This window comes from Mixophyes fleayi, chromosome 10 (assembly GCF_038048845.1).
Source record: "Mixophyes fleayi isolate aMixFle1 chromosome 10, aMixFle1.hap1, whole genome shotgun sequence".
In the NCBI taxonomy this organism is placed as follows: domain Eukaryota; kingdom Metazoa; phylum Chordata; class Amphibia; order Anura; family Limnodynastidae; genus Mixophyes; species Mixophyes fleayi.
Genome location: NC_134411.1, coordinates 102,531,282 through 102,546,544, shown reverse-complemented (window position 1 = coordinate 102,546,544; position 15,263 = coordinate 102,531,282). Strand labels below are relative to the sequence as shown.

The following is a 15,263-nucleotide window of genomic DNA, read 5'->3' as shown; positions in this document are numbered from 1 at the left end:
TATTACTGAGGGACATGGGCCTACTCTGGCCTGGTCTATTACTGGGGGTCATGGGCCTACTCTGGTCTGGTCTATTACTGGGGTCATGGCCCTATTTTGGCCTGGTCTATTAATGGGGGTCATGGCCCTATTTTGGCCACTACTATAACTGGGGCCTTGTGTAACAGATTCTGGATACTATATTACTAATCTTGATTAGCGCTGGCTTACCTGAGGTGCGGAGTCTAACGATCTCCCCGGTGTTCACCAAGAACCGCCGCAAGGCGGGGTGGGCTTCGCTGCCAGGAGTCGCACGTCGCGGTCCCCAGGTTCGCCTCAAGATGTAGTACAGCGGAGTGAAGCGGTGGTAGCGGAGTCAACAAGCCGGTTCGGTACACAGGAATGGAGTCAGGCAGAATCAGAAGGCAACTCGGAGTCAACAAGCCAGGTTCGGTACACGGGTCACAAGAATAGGAGAATGGTCAGCAAGCCGGGTCGGTACACAGGGATTGGAGAGCCAGGGAAGTCAAACAGGCAGAGATCAGCACACAGGAGACACTGGAAACAGGAAGACACTGCAATCCACGAAGAGCAGGAGCCAGGAACAGGTAGGTGTTGCTCTGACACTCAGCGAGTGTCAGAGTGAGGTTTTTATACTGAAGGGGATTCAAAATCCCCGCCTCTAGGGTTGTGGTCATGTGACCGCCTCCGGGTGCGGTCACATGGTCCTGAATGCGGAAGTGCGGCTGGACGGAGCGGCGGGGATCAGGTAAGTCCGTGACAGTACCCCCTGCCATAAAGGTGGACTCCGAACACCTAATAGGGTTTCAAAGGAAATTTTTTATGGAAGGATTTAAGTAGCCGGGGAGCATGTAGGTCAATGGCTCTTACCCATGAGCGCTCCTCAGGGCCGTAACCCTTCCAATCCACCAAGAACTGTATGGCACCTTGAACTTTACGAGAATCTAGGATAGTTTTAATCTCGTATTCAACTTGATCCCGATCCACAGCAGGAGGAGGAGTTCTGGATGAGGTGGAGAATCTGTTGGTTACCATCGGTTTTAACAAGGAGACATGGAAGACATTGGGTATGCGTAAGGAGGGAGGCAGACTCAATCTAAAGGCTACGGGATTAATAATCTCAGATATAGCAAATGGGCCAATAAACTTGGGAGCAAATTTTTTACTGGGAACCTTTAAACGAATATTCTGGGTGGATAGCCATACCCTGTCACCAACTGCAAAACTTGGAGTCATTCTTCTCCTTTTATCGTAGAATTTTTTGGAACGAGTAGTTGCTTGTTTTAAGTTTGTCTTGGTTTGTTCCCAAATATCAGAGAAGTTACGAACCAGAGAGTCCACTGCTGGAACTTCAGAAGATGAGACTTGAGAGAAGGTGGGTAGTCTAGGATGGCAGCCATACAGAACAAAAAAGGGGGAGTTAGAGATGGCCTCATGAAAATGGTTGTTATGGGCGAACTCGGCCCAAGGGAGAAGGTCCACCCAGTTGTCTTGGTTACTAGAGATAAATATTCTTAGAAACTTCTCTAATTCTTGGTTGGTTCTCTCAGTAGCCCCATTGGACTGGGGATGATATGCGGAAGAGAAGTCAAGCTTAATCCCGGATTTATTGCAAAAAGACCGCCAAAATTTTGATATGAATTGTGATCCCCTATCGAAGACAATATGTTGAGGACAGCCATGGAGGCGAAATATTTCTTTAATAAAAATATCGGCTAAGGAGGAGGAAGAAGGAAGGCCTTTGAGAGCAATAAAGTGGGCTGTTTTAGAGAAGCGATCCGTGACCACAAGCACTACAGTACAGGATTTGGAAGGGGGAAGGTCCGTGATAAAATCCATGGAGATCTGTGACCAAGGGTAATCAGGAATGGGTAATGGGAGCAAGCATCCATAAGGCTTCTTCCTAGAGGTCTTGTGTTGAGCACATTTGGAACAAGCAGCAACAAATCTCTTCACATCCTCCAGCAAGGAAGGCCACCAGTAGCTTCGGGACAATAAGTCCCAGGTCTTGCGAATGCCGGCATGCCCAGAGAAGAGTGAGTGATGAGCCCAGTGAAGGAGCCGGGTGCGTAGATGTGGCAAGATGAATGTTTTGCCTGGAGGACAACCCTTTTTCAGGTGTGTAGCTGCCAATACTTGACATGGATTTACAATGAATTTCTTATCTTCCGAGGATTCCATGTCAGCTGGATCAAAAGAGCGAGATAAGGCGTCTGCCTTCGTGTTCTTAGATCCTGAGTGAAAAGTGATGTTGAAATCAAAGCGTGAGAAGAATAAGGACCACCTTGCTTGTCGAGGGTTTAGACATCGAGCAGTGCGTAAGTAAAGCAAATTCTTATGGTCGGTATATATGGTGATAGGGAATTGCGCTCCTTCTAGTAAATGTCTCCATTCGGAGAGAGCCAATTTGATGGCCAGGAGCTCTTTGTCGCCAATCCCATAATTCCTCTCAGCAGGTAAAAAGCGACGGGAAAAGAATACGCAGGGATGAAGTTTTCCAGAAGGACCTCGCTGTGATAGTACGGCTCCTGTGCCAACAGAAGAGGCATCTACCTCCAGGACAAAGGGACGAGAACAATCTGGCTGTTGAAGAATGGGTGCAGATGAAAAGAGAGACTTTAATAATATAAAGGCTTGGATAGCCTCAGAGGACCAAATACCAGCATCAGCAGATTTGCGGGTCAATGCTGTGATGGGAGCCACGAGAGAGGAGTACCCCTTGATAAATTGACGATAATAGTTGGAGAATCCTAGGAAGCGTTCAGTGGCTTTAAGGCCCGAAGGTTGGGGCCAGTCAAGTATGGCTTTCAATTTTGTGGGATCCATCTGTAGACCGGTGCCCGAAATAATATATCCCAGGAAGGGAATTTGTCTCTGCTCGAAGGTGCATTTCTCCAATTTGCAAAATAACTGATTTTTTCGGATACGAGAGAGGACCTCCAATACATGAGTACGATGAGATGCTAGATCTTGAGAAAAGATGAGAATGTCGTCCAAGTAGATGACTACAGATTGGTACAAGAGGTCTTGAAACAGCTCATTCATAAAGCTCTGAAATATGGCTGGGGCATTGCATAGCCCGAAAGGCATGACCAGATATTCAAAGTGGCCGTCTCGGGTGTTAAACGCCGTCTTCCATTCATCCCCCTCCTTAATGCGTATAAGGTTATACGCTCCTCTGAGGTCAAGTTTAGAAAAGATGGTGGCACCCTTGATCCGGTCAAATAATTCAGAAATCAGTGGCAGTGGATACCGATTTTTAACGGTAATGGCATTCAGGCCTCTGTAATCAATGCAAGGGCGGAGGCCCCCATCTTTCTTTTTTACGAAGAAGAAGCCAGCCCCAGCTGGGGAGGCAGACTTGCGGATGAAGCCCCTGTTTAGATTTTCTTGGATGTACTCCTCCATAGCCTTAGATTCCGGGAGGGAAAGGGGGTAAACACGGCCCCTGGGAATGGGTTTACCGGGTATCAGATCAATGCCACAGTCCCAGATTCTGTGAGGGGGAAGTCTAGTGGCCTCTTGTTGACAAAAAACATCAGAGAAGGTTTGGTATGGCTCAGGCAGGAGAGTCACAGGAAATTCTTGGGTACGTCTGGGACTATTCGGGGGAACCACTCTCTGTAGGCAGCGAGAGAAGCAGGACTGTCCCCAGGACAATATGTGACCAGATTTCCAGTCCAAGGTGGGAGAGTGGACACGAAGCCAAGGAAGTCCTAGGATGACTGGTTTGGTAGATCTCTGTATTACTAGAAAAGAAATCTTCTCCCGATGAAGTGCTCCTATCTGAAGTAGAAGAGGAATAGTGCGTACCAGGATGGACCCCTCAGGGATTCTTCCCCCATCAATGGCCATCAGAGAGATGGGTTGTTCCAAGGCTTGTGTGGGAATAGCGAATTGTTTAACTACTGTGGCAGAAATGAAATTTCCTGCGGCTCCAGAATCTAGAAGAGCCGACTGCGGGAAGGTTTTTTGTCCTAACTGAAGGGAAATGGGAATAGACAGGCAATCATTACTATTGGGAACTGACTGACACTGAGAAAAGAGGCCCAACGACACAGCTCCAGAACTCGTTAGGCCCTGTCGTTTCCCGAGCGTTTGGGACAAGAACTCAGAAGATGGCCACTCTCTCCACAATATAAACACAACTTGTTCCGAAATCTCCTCTCCCTCTCTTCGGCTGATAGGCGGGTCCTCCCGAGTTGCATGGGCTCTTCAGGAGGAAGAACAGGGGTTTGGAAGTTGGGGGCCAAGCGAATCATGCTACGCCGCGACTGTTCCTTCTCGGAATTACGTTCCTAGAAACGCAAATCAACTTTGACACAGAGGGAGATAATGTCGTCCAAAGACGTAGGGAGTTCCTGGGATACCAACTCGTCTTTGATTCGGTCTGAAAGGCCCTGCCAGAATGTAGCTACTAGAGCCTCATCGTTCCAGCGAAGTTCAGAGGCCATGGTTCTGAAGTGGACCGCATACTGCCCCACAGACTGGTTTCCCTGGCGGAGACGTAGTAAGCCGGAAGCGGCATTGGACACCCTTCCTGGCTCATCAAATATTTTCTTGAAGGTGGACAAGAAGAGGTTGAAGTTATGTAGAATGGGGTCGTCCCTCTCCCATAAGGGGGAAGCCCATGCTAAAGCTTGACCGGACAATAACGAAATCACATAGGCCACTTTCGTTTTTCCGGAGGGGAAGTTCCCAGGTAGAAGCTCGAATTGTATGGAGCATTGATTTAAAAATCCTCTGCAATTTTTAGGGTCTCCATCGAACTTAGGTGGGTTAGGTAACCGTAGCTGCGAGGAAGAAGCTGCTGCTGCGGCCTGAGGTACAGGGGCCACTGCCGGCCCAGGTGATCCACCAGCCACTAGGGTGTTCTGGACAACATCCAAGCGAGTGGATAGACTATTGAGGAATTTTAAGAGTTGCTCTTGGTTAGCTTCTTGCTTATCCATCCTTCCTACTAAATGCTCCAACAGATCTTTAGCTGTGGTATCCATGGTCAGAGCAAACTGTAACAGATTCTGGATACTATATTACTAATCTTGATTAGCGCTGGCTTACCTGAGGTGCGGAGTCTAACGATCTCCCCGGTGTTCACCAAGAACCGCCGCAAGGCGGGGTGGGCTTCGCTGCCAGGAGTCGCAGGTCGCGGTCCCCAGGTTCACCTCAAGATGTAGTACAGCGGAGTGAAGCGGTGGTAGCGGAGTCAACAAGCCGGTTCGGTACACAGGAATGGAGTCAGGCAGAATCAGAAGGCAACTCGGAGTCAACAAGCCAGGTTCGGTACACGGGTCACAAGAATAGGAGAATGGTCAGCAAGCCGGGTCGGTACACAGGGATTGGAGAGCCAGGGAAGTCAAACAGGCAGAGATCAGCACACAGGAGACACTGGAAACAGGAAGACACTGCAATCCACGAAGAGCAGGAGCCAGGAACAGGTAGGTGTTGCTCTGACACTCAGCGAGTGTCAGAGTGAGGTTTTTATACTGAAGGGGATTCAAAATCCCCGCCTCTAGGGTTGTGGTCATGTGACCGCCTCCGGGTGCGGTCACATGGTCCTGAATGCGGAAGTGCGGCTGGACGGAGCGGCGGGGATCAGGTAAGTCCGTGACACCTTGGTCCTATGCAGGCCAATTTGCTATAAACATATATTTGAATATAAAGATGATATGAAGGAAAAAGGTGCTGTGTCCTGTTCAGTCCAGTGGTGCTGTGTCCTGTGCTCTGTCCTTCTAAGGGCAATTAAAGTCTAGCAAACTTGGTTGTCTTTGTCTGAAAAGATGCGTACGGTACGCTACGGCGTACAAGGGCACGCTACGACGTGAAAGGGCGTGCGCATCCACTACACGTGGCAGCAACAGTAATCGGTCTTTTACCACACATTCGCACTAACACGCATACTTATAAAATAGTACACATTAATGGTAGTTACAACACATAGTCAGTTATGTCGAAATATAGTTGTATTTGTATGTTATATCAGAGTTACATGCATATTAGTGAAATACACGGAATGGGTTGAAGGAATAACATCATGAGTGGTATCATAATGAACCTTGTCACATATCCTACTGTTTGGTTCACTCTGCGAGGGAATCACAGAGTGCATACGCAAGTTATGAATGATAGGGAATTATGAACTACTTAAGACTAAGGAATCTTGGTGGGAAGAGCAGAGCATACCCCCTGCTGAGATGACCCCCTCCTTTGGATTCCTTTGTATGAAGTGGCCAATGATGACGACCCCTTGGACCTTCCTGAGACCTGGACCAATAGATGCAAGCTATTCCATCTTCATTGTATTACTGTATGTGATTGTGTATATAAGCAGCAGCTTGTGATCCAGAGTGCAGACTTCTTGTCCCCAGACTTCAGGATTGAATGACTGCACTGGATCCATAGCGCCTGCGATAAGTAACGGCTGTATTTACTATTACTTCGCTTGAGCATATTTATTCTACTATTTACGAATAAATCTTTGTGCTTTGGAAACACAACTCGAGGTTCGACAATCGTTATTGGTTAGCGATAAAACGCACTTAACACTGTACAAGGGATTTCTAATCATTCACATAAGTCCTTGCTGCATAGGAGCTTTCAATCTATATTCCCTACTACACTAGGGTTAATTTTGTCAGCAGCCAACTAACCTACGTTTTTTGGAGTGTGGGAGGAAATCTACATAAAGACGGGAGGGGGGGGGATACACAAACTGCACACAGATAGGGCCGTGGTTTGGTCGAACCCATGACCACAGCATTGTGAGGCAACAATACTAACCACTCTGCCACTGTGCTGATCCCTGGAATTTCACTACTTTTTGTTCCATACAGACTTAATATAACCCAATTATACCACAGGGGGAAATTAACTAACCATCAGCGTCCCAGCTCTATATATAGATTGTAAAGTCTGTCAAACGTAGGGCGTAATTGAAATATTGTGTAACCAGAGCGTCATACCTCTGTGTAGGTGGATAGCAATGCTCCAGGGTGTATCCGACCTGACAACGAAAACAACATTTTACCTTCATTCTAAAAGTACTTTAATTATATTTTAATTGATAATAATTCATTTATAATCAAAATTCACTTCTGCCAAGACAGATATATGAATAGTTAAATGAAAGCGATAATTAGCTTCTGTCACTTGTGCAGTAAGACCTACAAGTCTTCCTGCCGTGTGAACATTAAGATAAGGTTTGTTTTGATGTGAATAAGGGGTCACAAATGGATCCGTCTTCAAAACTGGATAAATATTTGAAACGAAAAATCATTAACCTTTTGTCATTAGTGTTAGCAGTTCCTTCAGTTTTCTCGGGAACTTGAATGAGCGCACCTGCCAAAATAAGCAGTCAGAACTGTTACCCACTCAGGGACACCTCCGTCCCATAAATCACTGCAGTGGGGTGACAGCTAAATGTGTTTTATATCATAAAGAGAGCCTGTGTTTATGAATGTGAGATAAAAAGGGTTTAACCAGTGCAAACACTAGGACTACTGTATGGAGTCTGGCACTTTCCTACGCCGTGTTTTTCCCTCCGCTCTGAAATGTGTCTCCGGGCCCTTGAGAGCAGCTCAGCCGTAATTACTAACCACACTTTGACTTTCTTCTTCGAGACCGACAGCCGTCTCTGACAGGAGGCATATGTCTAATGTTGTGGGACCAGGCAGTCATTTCATGAGGGGCACGCAAAGAATCTTAGGGGAACCAGGAAAGGCCCATTATCTGCCGGTATGAGGGTGAATTGCTGGTGTATTTTCCGGCACCTAGATAAGTGATGGTAAACATTAGATGGGCTAGGGGGCCCGGACATGTACTGTTCTGCCCCTGAACGGTGCCAATCTCAAGTACAGAAGAAATGTCTTTGTGTAAGTCAGTATACTGGTATAATACACTTATATAGATAATCAGTGAAGCAGGACATCCATGGGCACCCTAGGCGCCCCCCCTGATGCCCAATACCTCCCAATATCCAAGTGAAATCGGGACAAATAAGCCTCACACTGATCAGCCAAAAATGCCCAGTTTGGGGCAAAACATCCACCCATTTTTACATCCATCAATCAGGAGGAGGTATGGTGTCCTCTTTATACGGTGCCTCCCCTGGGCTATGATGTCCCATGACATCATAGCCCAGCGCCACACTCCCAGCCAATCGCAGAGGAGCAGTAGGTATCTGCTGCCCGTCCTGGCGCTGAATGTGAGGGCGCCGCAGTTCAAGTAAAAACACTGAATGAGTGACATTATAGGTGTTAATTATTCATTAAGTTATTGATGACTTGGAACCAATTTGTGAATTAATTCACAGTGAATATCTCTTTTATTTTTTAGTAAAGACAATTTCTACATTTGTGCTTCGTTAGCTCTTTTTGTTAACATTTTGCTTCTGTGAAACTGCAAAACGTAAAAGGGAGAAGGGGGTTAAAGGTACAAAACTACTTTGAACACTGAACACATCACTGCCTTCTGCTACAGACATCCGTCAATGCAACTGATCCAGTTATACACTAAGCACAACATTGAATATAACCATGGACCGTCTGGGTAAATGCTGACATTATCCAGATTACTACATAGAAATATGTTTTCTGACGGTCTGCTTTATTGCAGTGTGAGGCAACGACAACACTCGCTTTAAGAGTACTTCTGCCCACAACTACAGATGTACTTTTGGTTGGAATTAGGAAAGATAAATTAAATGACAAAATCTCTCTGCAGGACACTCCCCTCAAATTGGGTCTGTTACACTTAAACGGGACATTTGGGAGATGTGAATTCCAGTTTGCCCAGATTTCAGTACTTGGTGTGGGCGACTGGATCACATAGGGGCATGTTATTGCGATTGGGAGATGTCGGCATGCCACCACCAGCACCCGTACTAATATCTGTGCCACATTTTGCACAGATTATTGCACAGCAAATGTAAATAAGAGGTCAAACGTATTGAGTACTATCAAGTTATCGAAACTCTTACAAATCTCTTTTTTTGCAATTATATTAATAGTTCTTTTTATATAGGCACCTTGTAGTTCTGTTGTCCTTACACACATCTTACAATATCTATTATACTGTATAAGAATTTAGAAGACACATTTCTTACCAATTTGGTGAAAATAATTGCAGTTAACTGAAACTAAGAAATACTATGAAATCAGATGTCAGCTATCACTAAGTATCAGTGACAGTTAATAACTAGAAATTAAAATAAATCCAACACAGATACATAAAGGAAACAATATGCACAAATAAGGACAGCTCAAAAATCCACCTGTTCTCTCTTCTTCTCCGCAGCAATTTGTAGTCAGTGATTCCTATGTCATGGTTCTGAGCCTCGGTCCAGCATAAAGTGGGTTAAATAAGCACTGCCGATTAAACTGCCACATGCAATAGATGCATAATGTGACTTTGACAAATGATGTTGTCTGGATAATTTTTCCATGCTCGTTTTCCCCTGGAAAATTAAAAAAGGAGAGAAAAAAAGATTTTTGCTGCCAATCTGTGTTTTAATCAACAATGAAGTTCTGTCTGTAAGTTTTGAGTTAAACCAGGGATACTTGGAAATTGTGCGAAGGGAGAGTAATATATGGGAAATGCAACAAGCTTCCTGTCCCACCTAAAAACTGGTCACTAGAGGGACAAAAACAGCCACCGTGCTCTTGCAAAAATAATCTTATTTTTTTCAGTTACTGGTTACATGAAGCGACATGATTCCAGGAAAGAGGCGGCCAGACAATGGAGCCTATCCAGTCACTAGGGACCAGTGACATCACTGAGAGTGCAGCCTATCCAGTCACTAGGAACCAGTGACATCACTGAGACTGCAGCCTCTCCATTCTTTAGGAACCAGTGACATCACTGAGAGTGCAGTCTATCCAGTCACTAGGAACCAGTGACATCACTGAGAGTGCAGCCTATCCATTCACTAGGAGCCAGTGACACCACTGAGAGTGCAGCCTATTCAGTCACTAGGAACCAGTGACATCACTGAGAGTGCAGCCTATTCATTCCCTAGGAGCCAGTGACACCACTGAGAGTGCAGCCTATCCAGTCACTAGGAACCAGTGACATCACTGAGAGTGCAACCAATCCAGTCATTAGGAACCAGTGACATCACTGAGAGTGCAGCCTATCCAGTCACTAGGAACCAGTGACATCACTGAGAGTGCAGCCTATCCAGTCACTAGGAACCAGTGGCATCACTGAGACTGCAGCCTATCCAGTCACTCATCATTGAGAGTACAGCCTATCCAGTCACTAGGAACCAGTGACATCACTGAGAGTGCAGCCTATCCAGTCACTAGGAACCAGTGACATCACAGAGAGTGCAGCCTATCCAGTCACTAGGAACCAGTGACATCACTGAGAATTCAGCCTATCCAGTCACTAGGAACCAGTGACATCACTGAGAGTGCAGCCTATCCAGTCACTAGGAACCAGTGACATCACAGAGAGTCCAGCCTATCCAGTCACTAGGAACCAGTGACATCACTGAGAGTGCAGCCTATCCAGTCACTAGGAACCAGTGACATCACTGAGACTGCAGCCTGTCCAGTCAGTAGGAACCAGTGACATCACAGAGAGTGCAGCCTATCCAGTCACTAGGAACCAGTGACATCACTGAGAGTGCAGCCTATCCAGTCACTAGGAACCAGTGACATCACAGAGAGTGCAGCCTATCCAGTCACTCATCATTGAGAGTACAGCCTATCCAGTCACTAGGAACCAGTGACATCACTGAGAGTGCAGCCTATCCAGTCACTAGGAACCAGTGACATCACTGAGACTGCAGCCTGTCCAGTCAGTAGGAACCAGTGACATCACTGAGAGTGCAGCCTATCCAGTCACTAGGAACCAGTGACATCACTGAGAGTGCAGCCTATCCAGTCACTAGGAACCAGTGACATCACTGAGAGTGCAGCCTATCCAGTCACTAGGAACCAGTGACATCACTGAGACTGCAGCCTGTCCAGTCAGTAGGAACCAGTGACATCACTGAGAGTGCAGCCTGTCCAGTCAGTAGAGGAGCCAGTGACATCACTGAGAGTGCAGCCTATCCAGTCACTAGGAGCCAGTGACATCACTGAGAGTGCAGCCTATCCAGTCACTAGGAACCAGTGACATCACTGAGACTGCAGCCTGTCCAGTCAGTAGGAACCAGTGACATCACTGAGAGTGCAGCCTGTCCAGTCAGTAGAGGAGCCAGTGACATCACTGAGAGTGCAGCCTATCCAGTCACTAGGAGCCAGTGACATCACTGAGAGTGCAGCCTATCCAGTCACTAGGAACCAGTGACATCACTGAGAGTGCAGCCTATCCAGTCACTAGGAGCCAGTGACATCACTGAGAGTGCAGCCTATCCAGTCACTAGGAACCAGTGACATCACTGAGAGTGCAGCCTATCCAGTCACTAGGAACCAGTGACATCACTGAGAGTGCAGCATATCCAGTCACTAGGAACCAGTGACATCACTGAGAGTGCAGCCTATCTATTCACTAGGAGCCAGTGACATCACTGAGAGTGCAGCCTATCCAGTCACTAGGAGCCAGTGACACCACTGAGAGTGCAGCCTGTCCAGTCAGTAGGAGCCAGTGACATCAGTGAGAGTGCAGCCTATCCAGTCACTAGGAGCCAGTGACACCACTGAGAGTGCAGCCTGTCCAGTCAGTAGGAGCCAGTGACATCAGTGAGAGTGCAGCCTATCCAGTCACTAGGAGCCAGTGACACCACTGAGAGTGCAGCCTGTCCAGTCAGTAGGAGCCAGTGACATCACTGAGAGTGCAGCCTATCCAGTCACTAGGAGCCAGTGACACCACTGAGAGTGCAGCCTGTCCAGTCAGTAGGAGCCAGTGACATCAGTGAGAATGAGTATTCTCTGTTTATGTACAAAATACATTTTACATTCCAAGTGAAATTGCCGAAGATAATTGTGTCAGATGTGATGAGTATAAACTTAGTAACACAAGGATCTCCTATAATGGGGGGGGGGGGCGTAAGAGATAGTGACCGTTTTCCTAGTAGATTTAGACTGGCGATAAACGCAGAATAGATGATGAGGTCATTATCAGGATCAGAGAGATCACAGATCTTATATTTCGGCCACAAAAGACCTGCAGTTTTCTATAAATATGTTTTTATCATGTTACGTTGTATTCTCACACAAAGCTGCGTCCCATTGTTCAGAGACATTTATAAACCAGATTCCTTCAGACTAACGTAGACGCTGCCACATTTCACAAACAGAAATTGCCGCTGTCATTTCCTATTGCTACAAAATCGTCTCTTGTCATCCTTTCATCCCATGTTTTAATCTTTAAATCTGTAAGCTACTTCCATCCAGAAAAAAAATAATAACCTAATAATCCCTTGCAAACTGGAATTGATTGACACCACTGAGAGTGAAATAAGGAGGATATAAATAACATATTTATATAGCGCCACCAATTCTGCAGCGCTGTACAGAGACTATTTGTTACTCACATCAGTCCCTGCCCCATTTGAGCTTACACTTTAAATTCCTGAACACACACACAGATTAATTTTGTCAGCAGCCTATTAACCTAGCAGTATGTTTTTGGAGTGTGGGAGGAAACCGGAGCACCTGGAGGAAACCCACACAAACACGGGGAGAACATACAAACTCCTCACAGATAAGGCCTGTTCGGGAATCTAACTCATGACCCCAGCGCTGTGATATAAATGTGCGGACCACCGTGCCAAGCTACTGCCACTGTACGTCATTATACATCAAAGAAATTATCGCCGACGTTAAGCGCCACCAGCACATTGGCTTTTACTGCTGTAATTGTACTGCCGGAGCGCCTGTTCTGGATGGTGTTGCCAAATCAAAAGCACTCTTAAACTAAAGCATTTTTTTTTCGTAATATAGCAGTGATTAAAAAATATTTATATAGTTAATAGCTGAAATACCCTCCGTTGCTCAGGTTTAAATCTTCAAGTTATTAAGTTATCAATGAGTTGGATGTAACTGTCAACTTTTTAGAAATAATTAGCAGCTTAGCAGCTCTTCCAAAACACCCATGAGGGGGCTGCCCAGTGTCGTTTTTGTTTTTATATTAAATGTCATTTAAATCCATCCAGTGAAAGGCCCAGAACAGGCTCCCCGGATCAAAGTTCTGCCCAACGAATGCCAATGGGAGGTCCAACCGGGACCCTAACCCCCCTTAAATCTGGTCAGGATCCAATTGAACCACCTCACATTGGTTTTATCCCAATCAGTGCAGGGGTGTCTGAATGCATGACCGGACAGACAAACAGGCCAATGATTTTTATATATAAGATTAAAAAATATTTGTGCATAAAATAAGCAATGTTTTTTTATATAATGTTGTTTATCTATGTGTGTTTGTTTGGTTGTTAGATTGTTTGGTTAGATGTTTGTTTTGTAAACTTTGTTTACTGTTTTTTTACACCCAATAGAACTGAAAGTGCAACTCTGTATTTTGTTTTTTACAAATGTTTTATTATTCTTTTATTAATCAATTTTTTAACATTTAGATCATTTTATTTTTTTTCCACTAGTGTGGGAGACGCCTGGCTGACTCCGGCATACATATAGCGGCAGAAGCTGGCTGGGTTAATCGTCGAGTTAACCCTTACCGCTCCGGGGCAGTATCTCCAGGTCAGTGGACAATCGCTCATTTTTTGTTAAATTGACGAGATAAGAGATAAACAGGGACGTCTTGATAAATGGATCCCTAAAACTGTTCAAGTATAACCAACAATGGTGTCTGTTAGGTACTAACAGCACATTGGTCCAAAAAACTAAATATTAGGGGCCTGGTTGTAATAAAAGCTATACGTGAAATGTTTTTTGTTTTTGTTTTTTGCTAATAAAATATATTGCAATTTAAAGAATATTCAGTTTCACACAACATATGATAAAACTGTGTCGGTTTCTAATATATATTACCTACAGCTCAAAATGAAACATGTTAACTTTCGTCCCGCGGGGGTGTTAACGGGCATTGACTTGCTGACTGTCTCTGGGGAAAGGCCTCACTTTGCGGATCTATCAGCTGCGCTCTACAATCACGTTCATCTCTCTCCCAGCTTTTCATGGGGCCGGATAGTCAGCTGCGTAACATGTAAAACGCGATGTGCCGGAGACAGGCAAAATTTCTCTTGCTGTGGATTTTCCAAGCTGCATAAATACAGCTCTCTCTGCCGACCTTTAGCCACCGCTCTATAATAAGTAGCTAAAACCTACGGAAAACACATCGTCCCTTCAGCTGTGTCCAATCTCTTAATGTGTTGGTTTAATTTTGCTGGGGAATTAAAAGACAAAGACAGATCTGAAAGATTCCTGCAGCTACTGGGATTCCCTGTTTACATGGATAGAGTTTGTAAAGCGCTACGGAATCTGCTGGCGCTATATAAATAAATGGTGATGATAAAGTGGCTCTTTATTTGCAACATGTACATGAAGACTTTTTTTATTGTATAAAGCTAATGGGGGTATGAGGAATTCTATATTCAAAACTGACAGACACAATGCGTCTCTGTAATATATAGTCCAGTTTATGGTTCCAGATACAGTATTCAGTCTGACATCACAAGATACAGTATCCAGTCTGACATCACAAGATACAGTATCCAGTCTGACATCACAAGATACAGTATCCAGTCTGACATCACAAGATACAGTATCCAGTCTGACATCACAAGATACAGACATAAAAATTCAACACGGTTCCTTGTGTCAGACTGGGAGTTGGAATGTGTATCACAACTCGTTAAGTAATTAATTATGTGTAAAACACCAATAGGAAGATGTAAAAAATAGTATCTCTTAGACCTGATTATCCAGTAGGCTGATTAGGTTGCATCCTAGGGCACAAGACTTTTTGAGGTGGGGAGAAAACATTTTGGGGGTGCAAAATTGTGACAGAGAGAGGTATAAACTGAAATTTATTTTGAAATGTAAGAGAATAATTGATCTCCAGTGTAAGAAAAACATGAAAGAAAAATGTAGTAAGGTTTTGATCTTGACGTATTCCCATAGTGAAGGCTGAAGATAATGAGTCATCCTACGGCGGGCGCTTGAGGATAAGCCAGTAGGAGAGACAAGGATGGCGACAGCCCCTCCCACCATCAACCTCAGTAGCGCTCATTTATGTCTCTTCTGCTAAATATTTCTGCTTTTAATGAAAACTAAATGAGTGACAAAGATCGCCGTGACCCTTTTAAAAAGCCAAGTTGAGCTAAGTTTGTTTTAACCTACTGGGTATTAGCTTGGCAT

The 15,263-nt window shown here is 45.1% G+C and overlaps 1 protein-coding gene across 1 annotated transcript in view; it reads left to right on the top strand.

Moving 5' to 3' along the window:
• MTHFSD (methenyltetrahydrofolate synthetase domain containing) overlaps positions 1-15,263 on the top strand; it is a 229,916-nt gene that overhangs the window by 49,011 nt on the left and 165,642 nt on the right. Inside the window, exon 2 of the mRNA XM_075189349.1 lies at positions 13,544-13,643. The gene's annotated coding sequence lies outside the window, so the exon portion shown is untranslated. The remainder of the gene's footprint in view (positions 1-13,543; positions 13,644-15,263) is intronic.